Raw genomic sequence first — 21089 nt, forward strand, 5'->3', positions numbered from 1 at the left:
TTTCTGGGGTGTAAAACTCGAATTTCCGGAAGGAAAAACCCTGCCATATCACGTATGAGATTAACTAACTCCCTCTCAATCGGAAAGTCCTGATAAATTTATATAAATCAAGTGGATATTAAATCCAGCATTATTTCAAAGCCGAATGGTAAAGTCCTGATAAAGGTTCCTCACGTCGTAGAAAAAATTCAAAGTGAACCCAGGAGTTTTCAACCGAAGGGAATAGTCGATACTAATTAGGATGTTTTTGGTAGCAAAAGCTGGCAAAATGATTCGAAAAGACACAAAAGTGAAGCTAAGAAGGCAAACTAATCAATCTACACTTGATAAGCCAAAAACAGGTATAAGTTAAATTACTGGGATAACAAATAATCTCACTATACAAGAATATCACTGAGAAATGCACAATGGTGATCTCACACGCTAAAACGAGGGGTTTGTGAAGTGTCATGAATGTAAAGACTCGCTTTCTGCGTTTCATTCACACAGATAGAGATGGTATGCACTTTTTATGATCTCGAAAATTGTAATAATTGTTTGTTAATACAAATGCAGGATTTCTAATTTCCTAGCCTCAAAGTGTACACCGTAGAATCATCAACTGACTTTAAAAAACAATAAACCTTTGAAACCAACCCGACTTCTTTTACTGTGTGTAAAGTAGCAGTAATTTGAATTCTCCTACAGAAAAAACAGCTTCTATTTTTTCAATTTTTTTATGAATCTACTCGTCAAAAGTTGTAAATATATGAAAAATATACATTTACTACAGTGGGTAGGCTGAGGACAAGATAATTTGGAATCTCCGCACTAGATTAAACATAGTACTTTTGCAACTTCAAATTCGAACCTACAGCCTGTTGGGTGAAGGGCAGAGATGTCCATTCGGCCAACCAAGTTGCCAGGTACTGCGATGATGAGGATAGCAGACTCTTCACTCATTCGAAGGCCCGTTGGTAAAGTGAATAGCTTCTCTGCTATCCAAAAAACAGGCTGTGTGTTCGAATACCAATGAGGAACAGATATCCAGAGAAAGTATTTAAGTGGTAAGTCCTTTTCATTCTCCAGTGTTAGATCACCATTTTACTTATTGGAGGCGTGAAGTGACTTGAAAATGTTTCATTTTTAGTCTGGGGTTTCCGTATCAATTAACCCTTAGTCTACCAATGACACTATAATGTGCTACAGGTTTTCAACATTTCGTGGATGACACAATATACCCTTTAAATATACACCAACACCTTTTCTCCTCTTTAGAGATATTAATAAGTTCAACAATGCCTTGTGCACTCTAGTCATATTTCATTTCCTACATTCGTATGGAGAAGGTGATCATGAAGTGTATCTGTTGTTACATAGTGTCCATTTGGATTTTTTACCAGAGAATTTTTTTCCCAAGTTCAGAAGCACAATCACGACGCTGTGACAGAGTCTCAGACTAAGTTAAAGGCATCAGTTATTTCTTGGAGAGCAGAATAGCAATTCACTCTTCAGATTTAACAGCTTCTTGATCATCATTGCTAGTAGCTTATTTCTTTCTTTCTTTCTGTTTTGTCACAGTCACTTCTGCCGAAAGCGACTGTCCCATCGTTACTTTCGGACTTTTATGGCCATTGTAATAATTTCCATATTATTTACTATAGCCTTCATCCAATCATACACATACTTATGAGACACCAGCAACACAGGCTTTCTGGAACTCATTTCCGAATTCCAGAAAGTCAGTTTAATGTGTTCCCGCAAGGCTTATCTTTAGTGGAGCGGGTCATGCTTCCACTAATACAAGGTGATTAATATTGGAAAACATCATATACACTATCTGTCATAAAAATCAGGAACATAACTGAAATTAAAGCAAACTGTTTTTTCCCCGAGAAAATTTGTGGAAATTAAGAATCACCTGAAAAGGATTATGATTTTCATTTAATCCAGGTGCATGGTACTTCCCTCTTGAAATTCGCATCATTCAGTACAACAGGATATTAATTTATTTATTAACTGTCAGAAATCTCTGAATATCTTTGATTCTGTCACATCGAAAATTTCTAGATTACATAAAAATTAAACAAATATAAAAAATTCTACTTATTAGCCGTCCACGACAGGACTCGAAACTGCCACCTTCGGATCTGAAGTCAGACACCTTATCCATTATGCCACACGGACAACACACCAAGAAACTTACTAAAAAAAAAGTACCACTTGGTTTGGATACGAAATAAATAAATAAATATTAAAAAAACGCTCATCATTAGGCACCTAACTGACGGTGCTGTTAATTACAAGGCGAATTTTTATTAAAATATATTGAAAAGCTTTAAGTTGGATTAAATACCATATGATGCCATGTATATGCAGTTTTATGTAAAAAAAAAAAAAGCTGTATATAATACTTTGCATGATCACGTGCAAAGTATTATATGATACAGAAATTATTTCTTTCTCAGTTTTACGAGTAACATAGCAATGAAATGCTCTTGGATGAATGATACTTAATCTAAATAGTATACCAAAACTCTATGTCGTAATGTTTTTCATTTGTCCACTGTGAATACTGTTATATTCATTACGACAACTTTTCCGTAGTTGATACTATTCGCGTTACACCTTCTAGTGGTGTTTCCTGGCTATTCTTCAGGTACAATGCAGCTTTCCAGGAAAAAAAGAAAGTTATGAAAGTTATGCACATGCAAGTAACTAAACAACGTATGACTGAAACTTCGCGAAATGAAATGCAAAATATTTCGATTGGAAGTCTCTCGGAATGTTAATATAAAATTCCTGAGTCACAGCCAATCACCGTTTTTTCTTTCATAAAAGAAAGAGATTATAGTATATGCACGATAAATATAATCACTAAGGTGAGGAAACTTGCTTTCTCCGTTGGAATTGATGCTATCCAAGACGAGTGTAGAGAATGTTGAAGTGTATGCCAAATGTTATTGCCAGCTTGTCAAATGCTGCGTGTTGAGGATATCAGAGTCCTGTCAGTGTGATGCGAGTAGGCTAACATAGAAGAAGACGAAAAAGGCAAGCCTATTACTGCTGAATCTCATGAAGCTATGAAAAGGTCAAATATAATTTTTTATTTATTTTTATTACGCATACTGTCTTAGAGCGAACACGAAAAGGATGCTGCATTTGTAACTTGAGAAGTGGAGTTCTACTTCAGTATCCACAGAAAAATAAAACTTTCTGTTGGTTTCCTAAAAGGGTCTAAAAGCACTTGAAGAAAGCATTCGTCAAACTTCCAAAAGAGGTCGATTTTAGTTATGTCAACATCACAGTCAATCTTAGCTTCACTCTGAATGGCGAAAACGGAAATTAATTCCAAAATAACGACAGCTGCAATCCTATTCCAATTTTAATCTAAGCTGACCATGTCAATCTCGGTTCAGTTACACATTTGGCATACACCAAAGACTTATTCAAACAGTTCATTCCCAATATGTCAAGCCTTTCCTTTCGTCAACCTCTACATATTCGTATTCCCAGACATAAAGGACAGATATCCGTATTCGAAATTTCATCTTTATGCACATTCTGAATATCATGCCATTCATCAGACACGTTGTTCTTTCAGCTTTCTACTGTGATATCCAACGGTGTTCTACCGTCTTTTAGTTTCTGATATTCCTCATTAAAAAAAAAAAAGTCATTTTCTCCATGCTTTCTCTCTCTCTCTCTCTCTCTCTCTGTCTTTCCAAAGTTCATATTGTGTTCTATAATGTTTTTTTAAAACAAAAATTTCTTCAACGTAGTTTAATTTTAATCATTCGAATCACCTTGCAACCCATCGTATTGTATCATTCTTTTCTGTTTCATATCCCTAATTCTCTCTTCTGCTCACTCGTCCATTCTCGACACAAAGTTATTTTGCAGTTTCACTGTGATTTCACCTCAGCCCATTCCTCATATATGTTTCTAACTTTTTCCATTACTCATCTCCCGCTTTGCGTTCACTTTTCTCAATATCTTTATCTTGCTTCATGCTCAACTCGGCCATCTTGACAAAACTAACACGTTTCACATGCAAATATAACATATTCTCTTACCTTTCAACCACTTGAAAAAACACATTCGAAAAAAGAAGAAAAGAAAGCAATGCAGTTTATTGAAATACACCATTTCTGAATGAAGGAGAGAGAGAGAGACTACACGCTACGTGAACAATTAATTAACAGACACCAGCAATGCAACTTCAATATGTGAAAATGGTAGCGAACACCGGAATGTTACATTTTCCTTTAGCTTTGAACTGTTGATCTAGAAAACTTTAAGAAATTTAATCGCTCTCCGGCCAACAGGTTCAGGGTTTGAATCTTGCTGCGGACATGGATGTTTGTGAATGTCTTTAGGTACATCTCATCCCCCGATGCAACACCATCCTGTTTGCTGCAGGATACACACACACACACACACACACACACACACACACACACACACACACACACACACACACACACACACACACACACACACACACACACACACACACACACACACACACACAAATCATCTAACGTTTAATCATGAGTTTCGATATTTTCTTATCTGCTTAACAAGTTCTGCTTTTAATACTGTCAGAAGATCATATGTGACCTATAGAGTTCGCTAATTATCAGGCAGTGTATATATTTTGTTTCTTTGATTTCATTTCTGACTATTTACACTGTTTCGGCCTTTTTATAACTGATTTTAATTCCCACTTTGTTACGAAGTTATTAAGTTTGTCGAGATTTATAGCGCTGTCAATTCTGTATTTAAGAGGCAACGCTATCTGAAAGAATAAAACACTGAACAAACAATCAGGCGATGGAAATCACCTAGCACATAAACAAAATTAGAAATAATGTAATCTTATTCTTCATTTGAAACGAAACTTTTATTTTCTTCACACAAAAATCTTTTTTTCTGTAAAATCAATAAAAAAAAATTTTTTTATTGATTTTTTTTTTACATTGTCGAGAAGCCCTGCTCTAGAGACGAAACATGATTTATATTCTCATTCACGAGCCATTTCAGGCCTTCAATAAGCGGCCCGGTGGTCTCACACCGGATGATGAAATTTATCTCCGACCTAAAGATAGTCACAGACATCCATGTCCATGGCTGGATTCGTTAACCAGGCCGGCAAATTGCGAGGACGCCTACTAGTTGAAAAGATCCGGCTGAAATGTGATCTAGGATGCCAAGAACATTGTATAAGCAATTTCAACCGAAGATGGAGTTATTCTTATAAGAAGGTTATAGAATTTTTTCTCCTACAAAACGCGAAAAAATGCAAAACTAGAGAATATACATCGACAAATATAGAGACAGGCATACTGGCTCAATCAACATCAAAATTAGACTTATAATAAAGGCAAGTTAATTGGTTCACAGGTCATTGGGCTAAATACGCAAAAAAGACAAATGGGATGGAATAAAATTAACTCATTAATTAATTAAAACTGTATATAAAAGATTATGGTTTGCCATTCTTAATACTTAATACTTAGTATTAAGTATTACTGAAAGCATCGCCGAGTCTTCTATTTCGACCATTTCACGACAGCAGGTAGACTTCGGTTCGCATCTGGTCCATGATGCGAGGAACCATTATCCGATTTTTTCAACTAAAGGTGAGTTACGGAGTTAGAGGGCTCCCCCCCCCCCCCGGAAACTCGGGTTTTTCATCCCTCAAAACAGACAAACCGGTCCTAACAAACACAAACCTGTGTGTGTGTGTGTGTGTGTGTGTGTGTGTGTGTGTGTGTGTGTGTGTGTGTGTGTGATGGAAATCAAAATCACCTAGTACCTAAAGAATTAAACAAATATCCATAATAAGCAAGAAACGAGGACGCTGTCGATTCGGCAGTGAAGTCAACATCTTTCTTAAAATACTGTATCAAATGTGTCAACTGTTTATGGCATTTGTTACGACTCAACCCTAACTCAAAAACAACATCATACGTAACTACACCCTCAGTCCAAAAAGAAACTTTTCGAAAATAGAAAAAACTAGTAGCGCCACCTGTCGAAAGCGGCAACCTTCATTAGTATTGTGTCAACTTTTATGACATTTGTTTCATTAGAAGCCGAGTTATAGTGCCAAGAGTGACAGTGTGTTTTGACGAAAGGTCGGTCGTCACGATATTCATACCGTACGCGACGAATTCTCACTATCAATCGCTTCAAAACTTCGAGATATAACTCACCATTGACCGTTTGGCCAGGCGGAACGAATTCTTTGTGGATAATACCCTTGGAATCGTAGAAACAAATCAGCATTGTCTTTACTTTTGACTTCTCCAAGCGACTTTTTTTCGGATGCTCCTCTTCTGATGGTCTCCACTCAGCGCTCTCGAGCTTTGTTTCGGGCTCATACTCAAAACACCACGTTTCGTCACCAGTAACGATAGTTTCAAAGAAGTTTGAATCCTTATAGTGGTTTTAATGAGGTCCTTGCAGTGTTCAATTCGATACATTTTTTGGTCGTCGGTCAACTTGTGGGGAACAAATCGCGAATTCAATTTACGAAAACCCAAACTCTCTGTCAAAATGTTGTGCACAGTTGATTTTGGAATCCCCAATTCATCTTCAATCAATCTTAAGGACGATTTCAGGTTTTCTTTGATGAAATCACGCACTTTTTGGATGTTAACTTCGCTCAGTCCAGTTTTTGGACCGCCCGGCTTTTCGTCGTCCTCAAGCGTCTCACGACCACTTTGAAATCGCTTAAACCAGTCGTAAACTTGAGTAGGGGATAAGTATTCATCACCGTATGCGTATTGAAGCATTTGATGCGTTTCGGTAAAATGTTTCCCAAGTTTAATACAAAAGTCAATCGCAGCTCTCTGTTTGAAACTCATTTTCCGTCCGTTCGTCAAAACACAGTCACTCTTGGCACTATAACTCGGCTTCAAATGAAACAAATGTCATAAACAGTTGACACAACACTAATGAAGGTTGTTGTTTTCAACAACAAAAAGATACAACAGGTGGCGCTACTAGTTTCTTCTATTTTCGAAAAGCTCGGTTTCTTTTTGGACAGAGGGTGTATAATCGCTTTTGCTATTAGTCAGCAAAGACGCTGTAACAGATCACCAAAGAGGATGACCCATTACTGAAATCATTAAACCAGCTAAACTAATTCTTCATTTTCTCAAGAATCATTTTTTTTAGTTTGTAATACATTAAAAATTCATTTAATGTACAATTTTGTGTTTTCAGTAAAATGAGTGCTATTTACATAAATTACTCCAAGTTGTCATAATAAATAAATAAAACACACCCATATATACATAAACAGATAAATAAATTATTCAATATTAAGATTACAAGCTCTTTTGCCTATCAAGATTGCATATCTGACTCGTTACCAATGCTCATTCATATACAGAAACCCTGAAGAAGTTTCTCGAAACCTGAGAAAAGAAATGCTCCTGTAAATATATATTTTGATATACTTAGAGGAGATAATGCCGTTTTAAAGAAGTTTATTTAGTTCAATACACAGCAGAAGTATAAGATTAAAACAAATAGTTCCAGTTATACGAATTCTAATGATATTAAACTTTAACTTCCTACAGAATGGATTAGACCTGTGACGCCGACTTCTGATTATAGAAAAGCGAATAATTTGCTTAATCAAGAAAGAATTTGCTATCGTACAGAGAATCAGATGACAGTTTCAATTTTCCCCCCTTTATGTTTCCCCCATCAGGAGGGGGGGACTGTGTCTATCTTGCATGTACATGTGCTTCTACCCACATAATCACCTGTCCTGAATGTAACGGGAAAAACGAAATATTAAGTGAATCTGAGAGATTGTGTGTGTGTGTGTGTGTGTGTGTGTGTGTGTGTGTCTGTGGCATAGTTGGAGCTGATCCAAGTTTAGCCAGTGATTCAACTACAATTGAGCGAACCAGAGACGTGCATAACCTGTTATAACCTCTATGGGTTTCAGGGACGTCCGGCTGGTTTTCATGGCCAGAGGAAAACGCCCTATTACTGTATCATATCACACTTTTTCTTGTCACGAAAAGCAAGTGAAGGGCGATGAGTGAGGCGCCATCTAGTAGCGGTCATCGTGAAGCGCACACAATAATAATGTACCAGTCACTAGTACATTATTATCTGACTAGTGTATTCTGAGTACACAGTAGAAACTAGTGTATACTCAGAATGAGATACTCGGTTGAAAATTAAAAATTCAATCAGAATTATTGGAATAAAGGAATCAATATGAGAACATAGCTTGTTACAATATTTTAAGAACTAATATTATCAGATTATAATAGAAAATATATTAGACAAAACACCAAAAATGTGTCATGCATACTTTAAAAATGCTTAACTACACTGCTCAAAACAATTAGCGGATATTTTAGTTTCTGTAGGATAATTATAAATTTCTGCAAATAATTATAACTATTGGGTTCTTTTATACATGAATAAATATTTCTTACTTATGGATAGGATGTAATTGATAAGACATTGTTTAAATAATCGATATTTATTACAAATTGTGTTACTTTTGTAAATTATTTTTATAACTTTATAATTCACAAGAAAACCAAATATCTCCTAACTGTTTTGAGCAGTATATATAAAAAGAATGAATTGGATATAGTCTTTGCTTTTAAAGTCTATATTGTGATCAATGGAAAATACAAAATCCTATCATTATTTTCACTGTTTACTAATTTGTATAAATCAATTACTCAACTATAGTATTTAAACTTCTTTTTTTTTTTCTGAAAAGTTAAGTAATCATTATCGTGGTTTCAATCAGATCTCCCGAAGAAATGTATTCGTCCACTGGCCAAAAAAAAAAAAAGCTGACATAATCAAAAATGCTGTTATAATATCAAATATATTGTTTAATTTGAAAGCACTAGATTACAATCATGGCAAAAATTCTCGAAAACATTTTCAGTTGCGCGTGATCTTTAAGGGATGTATTAGAATGGAGAATAAAACATAATAATGTATATTTTGTTATATAAAATTAGATATAAGCAGATTTAAGTTGAACTGACCATTAAAATCTTGATAAATATTGTTAATTTATAATTAATTCCGTGCTAGAATTAAACGAATCGGGAACAAAAAAAATTAATTTAAGATTTTAATTACTACAGTAACAAATTTATAAGCCTCTTTCCTGAAAGACTTCGAGTTTTATACGTAATTTTAAACGCTGAAAAGAAAAACGATTAGTATGAATGATTATGAATTATAATCAGAAAACAATCTTTTTTTATGTAAATTCTACCCATGAAAGGGTAATTTTAGCCTGTAGTACACTAGTATTAGTATCATGGGTGGGATAAGGATTAGGTAATCCGGAAACCCTGCTCTTGAGACCAAACATGAAACATTTTAAAGACATTTCATGTCTCTAATAAGCATTTAATGCATACTAAATACAAACAGAACATTATATATCCAACAAAACGTGTATACCTGAATGGAGAACCCCCATTCCAGTAGTTCCTTAGGGGAGCGAGATCCTTTTAGGGGAGAGTGTTCAATAAATAAAAAAAATTAACTTTACACAAAACACAGCTCAATATTATTTATTATCGAGCACAATTCCGACATGTACTCGATATTCCATCCACTTGTTTCAATTAAAAAAGCAGTACTGAAGAACAAGTCCTCTCATTAAATATTTTTACTGTCATTAATATATCAAGTTAAAATTTAAAAGTTGTACATTGTAAAATAAATATCTCAGTGAGCTATTTCACTTTTAGTTTGGTTTGAAGTATAACTGAGTACTATCACACAAACAAGCAAACAAACTATAAATGAAATACATACTAAGAAAACTATACTTCAATATTATCTTCTGACAAGCGTAAGGGAGCACGGAAATTTTTTTTTTTTTTTACAAAAAAAGAGAAGGGGTCTGTTTAAAAATTTTGAAAATCACTGCCTTGATCAATATTTCAGTAATGTGCAAAAATACTGGTTCCATTTTCTTTGATAACATTTTTTCCTTTCACACATTCCTGACTCCGTACCGCCGACGTAACCATGAAGAAATCTAAGTGAGAATAGAAAAATATACTGCTAATAGAACGGTGAAGAGACATGCTGAAATCAAATTTCAATCAAAATTCTGCAAAGAATGGCTTTGTTTTCTATTGAAAGCTTCTTGAAAGGTATTAAAACCCTTATATTCAGATTCACATAATTCAATATAATAAGTTCTAAAATGTATACTTGACAAGTTTTCTTATTTGTGTAGATGATAAAAATATTCCCTTGATTTTTCCATCAATGAAGAGATGAAATTAAGTCTTAAGATGTCTACAATCATCTGTTCTCTTATCCATTCAGTGTTCATCCAAAATCTGCAAAATCCAACAACAGTTCTATGACCTAAAATCTTAATTTCCATTAGTATATTTTGTACATTATAATTTCTCGGAAGAAACTCTATATGTACTCGTATATATGATGTTTTCTCACACGAATAACACAATCAATGTACGCATAGATGTACATTTTTAGAATGTTACAATACACCCTTCGTACTTTTTTGACTTTGAAGAAAAGTGACCATTCTGGTAGTTGTGCTTTTGGCCTTTGGTCTTTATCAAGTAATCAACCAGCATTTCTAACAAAAAAGGGCTTAACCTAGAAAAAAGAATCATTATAAAAAATAAAGAAGATATGCTGTGCTTGTATTTTTCTCAACTAAATTGTAACTCTGTGGTCTAAATCTCGGAAGTTCTTAGTCAATCGAACTGGATAATCTTAAACAAGATCATGCAATTCCGTTTGACTGAGTAAGGCTAGGCTTACTTTCAAAATGTGGAAGTTTAAAATCTGCATTTTATTTCTTCTCTGCTTCTATCTGTCCATTTTCATCTTCTTCATTAAGTGACCAACTGTCTGAACGGAACGTTTAGGTACGAAAAGAAAAAAAAGAGTACAGCATACTGTTCTCATAACACATGGAGGATATGTATACTTAATTTTATCTTTTTAGTAGGAACGCAAATCCGCGGTGTGATTACCCGTGATTCTTTTCTTCTTTTAAATCACATATAAGTCTTTACTATCCTGATCAACCATCCCTATGAGGTTTACAGCAAAAAATAAATAAGTTTTTTTTTTTTTTGTTCTTATTTAGCAAAGGTTTCTGTGGTGATTTTGAGAGTATTTTTACACAAACCCATAAAAATTGATTTTTTTTATATACTTCCGTAAAGAACTAACAATGCTATTAAAAATATTTCTGTACACTTTCAGTATTCAGAAAGAGTGTACATCATAGTACAGTAATACCAATAGAAACAATCAATTCTAGTATTAGCATGTTAATTTTTGTCTAAACATGTCGGGAGGAGTCATTATTAAGGCAGGTTGGATACCGGCAGCAGTAATATATTTGCATTAAACATTAAAATAACATTCAGGCATTGGGAAATATTGGGCTGTGGCTATAATATATAGCGCAATGGTCTACGATCTAATAAAAATGAATTGCATATTCCACAAACTATGGATGCTTGGAAAATTCTAATACGATTTCTGAATTCACGTCAAAAAGATACTTCATTCGGACAGAAATTCGTTGTTTATCAATGTTATTAACTGTTGTCTGCCATACGCTCTGTTCAAAAAGCACCTGTTTAAAAATAACCCATTGAAAATCCTCCTAAAGTTCAGTTTGTTGTGTAAATCGTCTCTTTACTGCTCTCTGGCTTCGTTTATCTGAAAGAGCAGTGATCTGTGTCAATGACGTCATCGACTACATAGAAACCGTTGCCATGCGTAGGTCCATGCTACACGTGGAAGCTCATACAAGTATAGAAGTCGAGACTGAAGAGATAGTTTCAATGGATTAGAAATGTTTTTATGACTCTCTCAGGGCGACATTTCTGATGTCATTAATCTTATATGATTAGTTTTTTATGTTATTTATCAAGTTTATTAGTAAAGAAATTTCTTCCATTTAAAAAATAAAATATTGAGGCTTATAAGAGTTTTCGATATTACATATTTTGGATACATCGAAAATTCAGACACAAATTTTTGCCATTCTACGAGATATAATACCATTAAACCAGACGTCTAGGATTTTTAAGCGACTGTTTTCTAAACAATCGCTTAGAAAAGTTTTTCTAAGTGACTGTTTGGGCCTCAGTAGCCCTGTCAGTATATACAAAGCCCTTTGGTCGGAAAGACCTGAGTTCAACTCCCGTCAGTGATGTGAGGAACCTTTATCTGGTCTCTTTCGACTAAAGGTAAGTTAGCTGGTCTCATACGGAGGTAGGGGTTTTTTCACCCGGCAACTCGTGTTTTTCGTCCCCACAGAAGAGGCAGACCGGCCACGCGAACACACATGGATTAGAGTCATGAATACATCCCAGCCATAATGCCGCTCCCGAGCCCGGATGAAATTGGGGAGGGGGAAGCAATGGTGAACTATCCTGTAAAAATCTCACCAGGAATACTTTGTGGGCAATGCCTACAAAGCCACCTACGGTCGGAAACGACTGAAAGGGAAAACTAGGAAGCGACTGTTTCCCTTTTTTCCCCGATCATTTAAGCTTCATAATCTCAGATCAATTCGATTTTCTTCGAAAATAACACTTTATAAAGAGGACGATAATAAGTAACTGTTGCTTATAATTATAGCTCTATTAAGAAATCTGCGACCGTGCTATTATTATTATTATTCAAGGTAAGACACACACATTACCCATACCAACTGTCATGACTTCTCTTAAACTCATTCACACTAGATGCACTCACCAGTTCAACAGGCAAACTGCTCCATTCACTCACTACTCTGTTGAGAGAAAAATATACTCTTAACCCACTTCTTTCTTTTTGGATAGCGCACAAAGTTAATTTTCATGGATGCCGCCAAACTCATCAATTCATCAAAAACCGATTTCCAAAAGCAGGAAACTTACATCATGCCCAAATGGCATCCACGTATTTTGGTTTCTGACAAAAGCAGTTGGTCACAACTTCTGCCGAGCACTGCTCCTACTGCTACTGCATTCAGATGGGTCTATTGCATCGTCACCCACAGAGGAAATCCACAGTGGTAAATGTCTCTCAACCATTTTGCACACCAAACACTCAATGCCTCCTCCTCTGACGTTTCGCCAGGAAGTGATTAGAGAAATTCTATCCAAATTACATACCAAAAAGGCCCCCTGGTCCTGACAGCATGGAGGAAAGCTGTCAGGACCAGGAGACTGACAAATTAGCCCATGTCCAACCCATTCCAAGAGTGACAGATTCTTACCATCAAACAGTCTCTCTCATCTCAGCCCTCTTCAAAGCAATGAAAAAGAACCATTAACAACTAACGCCTGTGCTATCTTGAAAGTACACAACTAATATGGATTCCGTCAATGCCGTTCGACAGGAAATCTGCCCCCCTATGTCACACACCTCTAGACAAATGCCATGGAGAAGTTTGGCGATTCCCATGTGGTTGCACTAGATATCTCCAAGGCTTAACACATGGTCTGGCACAAGGAGCTATTAAGCAAGTCTTCTCCAAAGTAATGGAGTGAATCATTAACATCCAACTCCTGTGTTATCTTGAAAGTTTCCGCCAATGCCGTCCGACAGGAGATCTGCTCACCTATGTCAAACACCTCTGAACAAATGCTATGAAAAAGTTTGACGATTCCCAAGAGGTTGCACTAGATATCTCCAAGGCTTTCTACTGGGTTGGTACAAAGGTCTAATAAGCAAACTTCCATCCAGTGAAAAAACTAGATCGCCAGTTTTCTCACTGGACGCACATTGCATATGATGTTGATGTTTCCTAATCTTCTAACTATGCAACTAATGCTTGGGGGGGGGGGTCTCCCGAAGTTTTCTGTCCTCTCACTTACCCTGTTTCTTCTATACATTAATGACCTGCTCCAGTTGGCCACCAGTCCAATACACAGTTTTGCCGAAGACAGTACATTACATTCCTCCTTCTCACTTGACAAACCTTGCAATAAACAAACCACTACAACTCACAGAACAACAACTTCTGCAAGCCTAAATTCTAATCTCCAAACCATTTTTCGATGGGGCTCAGATAACCTTGTCAATTTCAACGCCGGAAAAACACAGTTCTGTCTTATTCCCCCACAAAAAAGAACCATATTATCCCAGCTTTACCTTTGACAACAGCCAAATCTCTAGGCAAGATGAGATCTCTCCTTGGCATTACCTTGACATCAAGACTCTCTTGGCATAAACACATTAAAACAATTGCCTCCTCGGCATCCAAAAAAAATCATGATTCCTCTTTTGTTCAAGTCATTACTTAACCCCCTTATCTAAAAGGAATGAGAGCACGATTTGGTTTATAATTTTCATTCCCCTGTTTTATTCCAATAATAAAAGTCTGGAACATTTTATGTTACATATTCTGATATTGTGTTTAATAATTATTAAATCGTTCACCATGCATTTTTTGTCAAAGCACTTGTTTCCTCTTTCCTTCCCTCTCTTATGATTTACCATCTTTGGAAAACGTTTGGGAGGGACGAAACGAGACGAGTTTAGGGTTGGCCCTCTTGTTCACTGCGTTCCATACATCGTAGTGTGTTTTGCCTAACGATTAGGGAACACTTATGCCAGTTTAGCGGCAGGAAACATAAGAAATTTCAAGCTAATTGGCTCATAATAATAAAGTGATTACGTTCTTCAAGCAGGTGGCTAATCAACTTAAATCCTGTTTTAAACATATCCACTACAGTAAACTTGTCTAAACGCATGGGCTTTGAGAACGAAAGTTTCAGGTAATTACTGCTTAACATGGTTAACTGGCACTATCGCATAATACTACTCGTCAAGTTTTCTGCTTTACTGGCCAATTTCCTATTTATTCAGGACCACTAAAATTGAAAACAACCCATCTAAGCTTTTTTTTTTTTTTGTGAAATGGTGCTAAACACAAGAGATTTTTGCAGTACTGGCATTTTGTCCTCAAATTTTGTCTCGTTCTTCATCTACTAAAATAGTATGATTGATTTTTTAGTTTAAGAAAGCTGTGATGTAAAACTTCGATGTTTTCATGACAAGATAAGTTACGTCATCAAGAATGAAACAGGTGAGCAGTGCACAGCGAAGTAATCAAGTGCTTGCCGCTGCTTTCAAATGTTCTGTTCAACTATGGCTTTACGTCATAAATATAATAGTCGCGTTTACAAGTAGTGGGCATGATATCAGAATAAAATATTAGCGGAAACAGAAAATCTGAAAACGATATTTTAGAATGCGAAGCTCTAGAGTATAATATCATTTCTCAAGGTTTATAAAGACAACAGAATGCTGAGGTCCCTTAAATCATCTTCACTACGCATTTATCTGTTTATAATGCGCAAATGATATATCTATATAGAAACAGTAAACAATTATCATAGTCGCACATTTCCGCAACTCAATTCCTCTGCGAAATGCTGAGCACCACTGTCTCAATTGTCAATATTTTAGAGGTAAAGGGACCAACTTTATTTTGTGGTCCTACTACATGAAAACGAAAATATTTGATTTAATAATGCATTACAAGGAAAGTTTTCTTTTTTTGCACCTTTAAAATTCGAGTCCCCCCCCCCTTCCCACACACACAAAGACTTTCTGTATAGGTCATATGTAAAGTCTGCAAACCACTCAAGGTTAATCTGTGAAATTTAGTTTTAAAATGTATTGGAATATCTCATTTCCAGGAAAATATAAATGAAACATTATTTAGAAAGTATTCTTCGACATACGAGTATATGTTCTGTTGAAATGTCTCGAGAAAACCCTTAGAGCAACAACAACAAAAAAAAAGCGTGCAAGCAAAATATTAAAGGGGAGTGGTCAAAAGAGAGTGTTTGCTTGAAGAACCAGGACCGGAACCGAAAGCAAAAGTATTTTTTCATAGTGAAGTTGCTTCCAATTCTTTGTGCATAAGTTAATAGGCAGTTGTAAGCCTGACAGATATGGATCAATAAATATGTTACAATTAGCGAGCAGGATAACGACTCGGTGATTTCGAGACAAGTAACATTATATAAATTAGTGAAAATTATATGTCTGCTTTAATCGTCGAGTCTTATGCTGGACTGCGGGATCTTGATAGCACTAGGATGTAGTCATATAATAATGTCTCTATAATCACGACAGCTTCTTAAAGTATATTTGCTTCTTTTATTTTCCTGCTGTGCTTCTAAGATGGCAGTAATTAGGAACGTGACGGTACTTGGCAATAAACTGGAAATGATAATTTGTCCGAGGAAATAAAAAAAAAAAAAAAGAAGCAAAGGTTTCAAACAAAGAATAGGCCTGGTGACCGGGTATAGGCTTAGGTAACGTAAGAAAAATTCCATCCCCCCCTCCCCATCTCTGCATCTTATAACCAAAGTGGCGGCAAATATAAACGACATAACCGTCTCTTTAATAAAGACACTTTTATTACAGGAGATAAATAAGAAAAAAAAGTCTAACGTTAGTCTAGGGCTTATTTCTAATATTATTTGAAACGTTGCGCTTCTTCTTCAGCACATCTTCCGTCTTCACTAACTTTTGGGATATCAAATTCGTTGTTATATTTAGTCAAAATCATTAGTACTCTAGTAATCTGAGTATCCAAACCTTATCACAAAGTTTTCTTGCAGAAAAGTTCTGGGTGATTCTGTTTTCCGGGTACATTCTTTCTCTCTCTCTCTGTCTATCTATCTCTTTCTGAAGAGAGACGCATATTTCCCTATAACCCTCTCAACCCTCCTCTAAAGTTCACGGAACCAGAGTTGTGGGAAGATATTCCGATAGACTGTTTTGGTCATGAAATTTTCCCGTAGGGGGTTAAAAGGCCTCTTTCCAAAGAATAGAAGCGGGCGTCCACGTGCGGTTATTCCTTGGAATAGTGAGGCATACAATTATTACTGCCACTTCCTGACAACCCCCCCCCCCCATCCCATTCAGTGATGTTGCCAAACAGAAAGATAGAAGGAATGTGTGAGTGTCAACAGCGAAGTTTTTGAAAAGTTAAATCCAGAAAATGATATTTAATTTATTTAAAAATGTATTAGATGACTTATTATCATCGTTGTATCCATGATAGCTATGATGCTTGTAGTCTCTAGATCCCAGGGTGACCGTCATCTTAATTTCCTGGTCAATACACCCAAAATAACTAATAACAAAAATAACTAATTACTATTAGTTATTTTTGTACTATAGCTCTGTTTAATTATTGACCTTGGCACATTTTAGAATTTTTTTTTTAAAAAAAAGGGTTTTCTGCATGTGTGAAATAGTATCGTCGGATGATCAACGAATCTAAAATTCAAATCTCTCTGCAAAGCGCAAGCGCATGGATTGCTGAGGGAGATAGTGTGCTACATTCTTGTCCGACTAGCAAGAGTGTGGCACAATATCTGTGAAATGCAGTGAGGAAAAGATAATTAGGATACTAAAGGTGCATAACCCAACAGAAACATCTTGATTTCATATTGCGAAATCATCAATAACGGACTTTAAAGCTAATTACTAATAACTCGTAGGCGCCGTTATTTTAATTTCTGAACTTGTGACCATTTATTATCCATTTTTCAAACATCTCTACAACACATGCTTCCAAAAATATTTAAAATAAATTATGAATTTTTATTTTTTATTTTTTTCGAAAAATTAAAACATGTTTATAACTGTACATGTTTAGCTCCTTGTATAAATAATGCACTATAGATAAATGGTAATTCTTCAGGTCTTAGTCGTCTAATTTCTCTTTCTATCATACCCATACCTCGTTAGGAGTTTATTTTTGCTTGAAAAATAAAGAAAGAAAGCCCGAATACACATAAATTAGAAAATTCTATAAATCACTTTAATTATTAATGCGGATGTCCTGTAGATTGCATCGCGATGCCGGTGTACTCAGTATAAGTAATAAATTGCCGCTTGAAAACTACCCGGATTTTCGATGTTGGCCGTTATCCGGGAAGGAGGTGTCTGGACCTGATAAGTGCTCTTGTCTAAAGGAAAAAAAAAAAAAAAAAGAACACACGCACGTACACGAGAGAGAGTTTTCTTCATTTGTGAAAGTAGTCAAGAATGAAACCTGCGTGCGTGTGTGTGTGTGTGTGGCGTAACCTGTTTTCTAAGGAAGGGGAGGAGAAAAGGCACGTGCTCAAGGGACTGGTAAATTCGTCACGGTACCGAGATGTGTCAATGAAAGGGCTGGAAAGTTCCATGCAAGCTAGTCCAGATCTCCCTAGGACTTGTATAAAAGTCGAAGAAACGAGCAATAAGAACTCTGGTCTCGGTACCACGTCACATCTACCCGATTTAAGTATGCAAGCAACGAGATCTACGATTTATGGGTTCGATCTTCATAAGATTAATTCCATGATTGTTACTAATGATTCACTGACTATTCTACAGTCGTTCGGTATTCACAAAATATAAATGTAATTTTTTAAACGCAAACTATGCTCTTTCCACATTCTTACCTCGTCCCTTTAACCATCCGGAGTTCCTGTAGTTTATTGAAGACATTCACAATCCTTGGTTCAAGTCAGAGTTTCAACTGTTGGAGTTATTATACGATTCGTATGATAAAGTAAAATACCCAATGCATTTTCATTCCTGTAAAAGAGAGAAAAATAAATCTTTCGCGTCAAATATATATTCGACATCTAATCAGTCAATTTTCTTAGTCGTTATTTTCTTTAGGAACAACAAGGTTAATAATTTCACAGCTCCTGCCTGAACGCTAGTTTAAATTTAGAAGCAAAATGTGTTACGTAGAAAAAAAAATCGTTTACCTTGTATAAACTGAGAGAGAAAGCGAAAAAAGAGCTGGGTCTCCGAGTATCACGTCACCCCTAGGTTTCCTGTTTGAAGTATTCATCGGAGCATTTAAACGAGTTACATGTAGGGAGTGGTAAGAGAGAGAGAGGAAATAAGTGAGAGAGCGGGAGATTTTGGAAAGGAGAGGAGCCTGGAAGGGAAAATTAATGGAAAGGAATGGAGGAGAATTCCCATAACGCTAGAAGATGTAGTCTATTATAATTAATTGCTAATGTTTTTTGTTTGTTGGTTCCATCTAAATCGTTTTCACCTTGTCATCAAATAAATTAGATTTTTTAAATGCTTTGCTATCAGTTTGTTCTAAACATGTTGCATACACAACTAAGTCTGAAGAACCTTAATTTCATTATGTAGACGTCTATTCCACGTTTCTGTTATCCGTAAGGAGTTCACCTAAAGATGAGTAACTTGTTTCATACATAGGTGGAAGGTAGGTTTCCTTCCAAAAACTCTGGTTTTCATCCCTCAAAACAGATGTACTGGCGGGAGAACACAAGCAACAGGCGTAATATGCTGACCTCATGATCTTAGTTGCTTCAATGGAACAGCACACTTATTGTAATATATGTGTTGCACACAACACATATATTATGTAGTTTAAGCAGAAGGTAATTTTACATCGCCTCGTGTGAGACTCCCATTTTTACTGGAGACTTGAAGTGGCTTGAAAGAGTAATTTGGTCTTTAATCCCTTTCTAACTCCAATAACTAAAATACGATAGGTTTAGAACCTCCCTCTCGTCACTGAGATTCATATATATGTGTGTGTGTGTGTGTGTGTGTAGAAAATCTTTTTACCTTGGGTATAATATACATTAAAGATACCAAGCTATTTTAAATATAAACCTAGTTTTAATCCATTTCCCAAGTAAGGAAACAGACAAATAAGTCAAGTTTGCGCCTGCAAGTAGTGCAAGTCTTAGGCAACTCGTAGTAAAGTGGAATAAGCTCATTTGCATTAATTAGGGAACGTCTTCTTTGGTTTACGTGCTTAACCCGACTTACTAGGCAAATTCCGTGCTTATATTATCCTGAAAAAAAAAAAAAACTATGTCTATCAAGCTATGAAAATATCTGAAAAAAATAAAGTTTTTGATTTAATGAAATAACAAAATCACAACATTTGTTGATTTTATTCCTTCTCATTTCAGCGGTTTCTAAAATAAACACACGTTTATATACTGTATAACTACATTTACTGAGTATTGCTTTATTAACTGAACTGTCTGATCCAACGTGGGAATCATCGGCAATTTACGACGAGACACCCCTCACATCTGTTAACCTGTTTCCCGTAGGTACATTACTGTGCCCCACCTGTTAAGGAGCTGCTCGAGTCTCATTTACACATAATGACGATCATAATAAAACGACGAATGACTTCATGGCCGACATAAAACAGTTTTTGATAAATGCCCACGAATCGCACAGAGTAGACCAAGTATTAATTATTGTAATGTATAATTAAAATCTCTCGGCGTAATGATCTTTAATTACGGTTCTTATGTAATTAAAAAGAAAGCCTATCACCTGCCTGTGGGATGAAATCTGAATTTAACTATAAAAAAAAAAAGGAATTCGCGCACATAAAGATGAGGAGTTCATTATTGCTGAGCCTGTAATCAACGCAGATAACATTTGACCAGCGAGACGGGGTAAGCAGCATTTAAAAAGTGCCAAATTACAGTCGACTCGAAGTGCTCAATGAACCCATGATTTAAGGAGGTTGAAGTAAGACATCATTCAAGACGGCTATTGAAGGTCGACGATCGATATCAGGTACGAATATACATTCCAGATTTCATGTCGCGATTAAAAAATGAAAAATACGAATACAAGTGGTTAGAGAATTCCATACTTCAACTCTAAGACCTAATCAGAATAAAATAAATCGCTGCAAAGATCTGCAAGTTTGCTTGTTTCTCCGTGAATTCTCAACAGCAAGGGGGGGGGGGAGAAGAAAAACAGTAACTTAACATAGTTTTAAGACCTTTCTGCTGGAAGATTTTCCTTAAATTTATTGGAGAAACAAATTTAACTTTCATTGGGAAAAATTCTAGAAATATTATTATGCATGCCTTCCTATTAAGCTACGTACATAGTATTATGGAGAAGAATATTGAGTCGACTGATTAAGTACAGAGGAGAGGGAGGGAAGAAGACGACAGACGGAAAGGCCTAATACTCAGAAAAAAATAAGTCTCAGTCCCAAGTTGATTAAATATGTTGCGGGCAATTAGGCTTAATAAAGTGATACGGTT

General features: G+C 35.8%; 1 protein-coding gene across 2 annotated transcripts in view; it reads right to left on the reverse strand.

Annotated features, from left to right (window-relative positions):
• The window catches only part of LOC150105498 (ecdysone receptor-like), a 240631-nt gene extending 222039 nt beyond the window's left edge, over positions 1–18592 (reverse strand). The window contains exon 1 of one of the 2 annotated variants that reach the window (XM_090394208.1): positions 18468–18592. The gene's annotated coding sequence lies outside the window, so the exon portion shown is untranslated. Of the gene's footprint in view, positions 1–2085; positions 2134–18467 lie in introns of those variants that run through there. The other variant, XM_090394209.1, reaches the window with a different exon arrangement.
• Between the last annotated feature and the right edge of the window lie 2497 nt (positions 18593–21089).

This window comes from Typopeltis vanoorti, chromosome 6, assembly GCF_054136105.1.
Source record: "Typopeltis vanoorti isolate ZY-2024b chromosome 6, IOZ_Tvanoo_1.0, whole genome shotgun sequence".
NCBI lineage: Eukaryota > Metazoa > Arthropoda > Arachnida > Uropygi > Thelyphonidae > Typopeltis > Typopeltis vanoorti.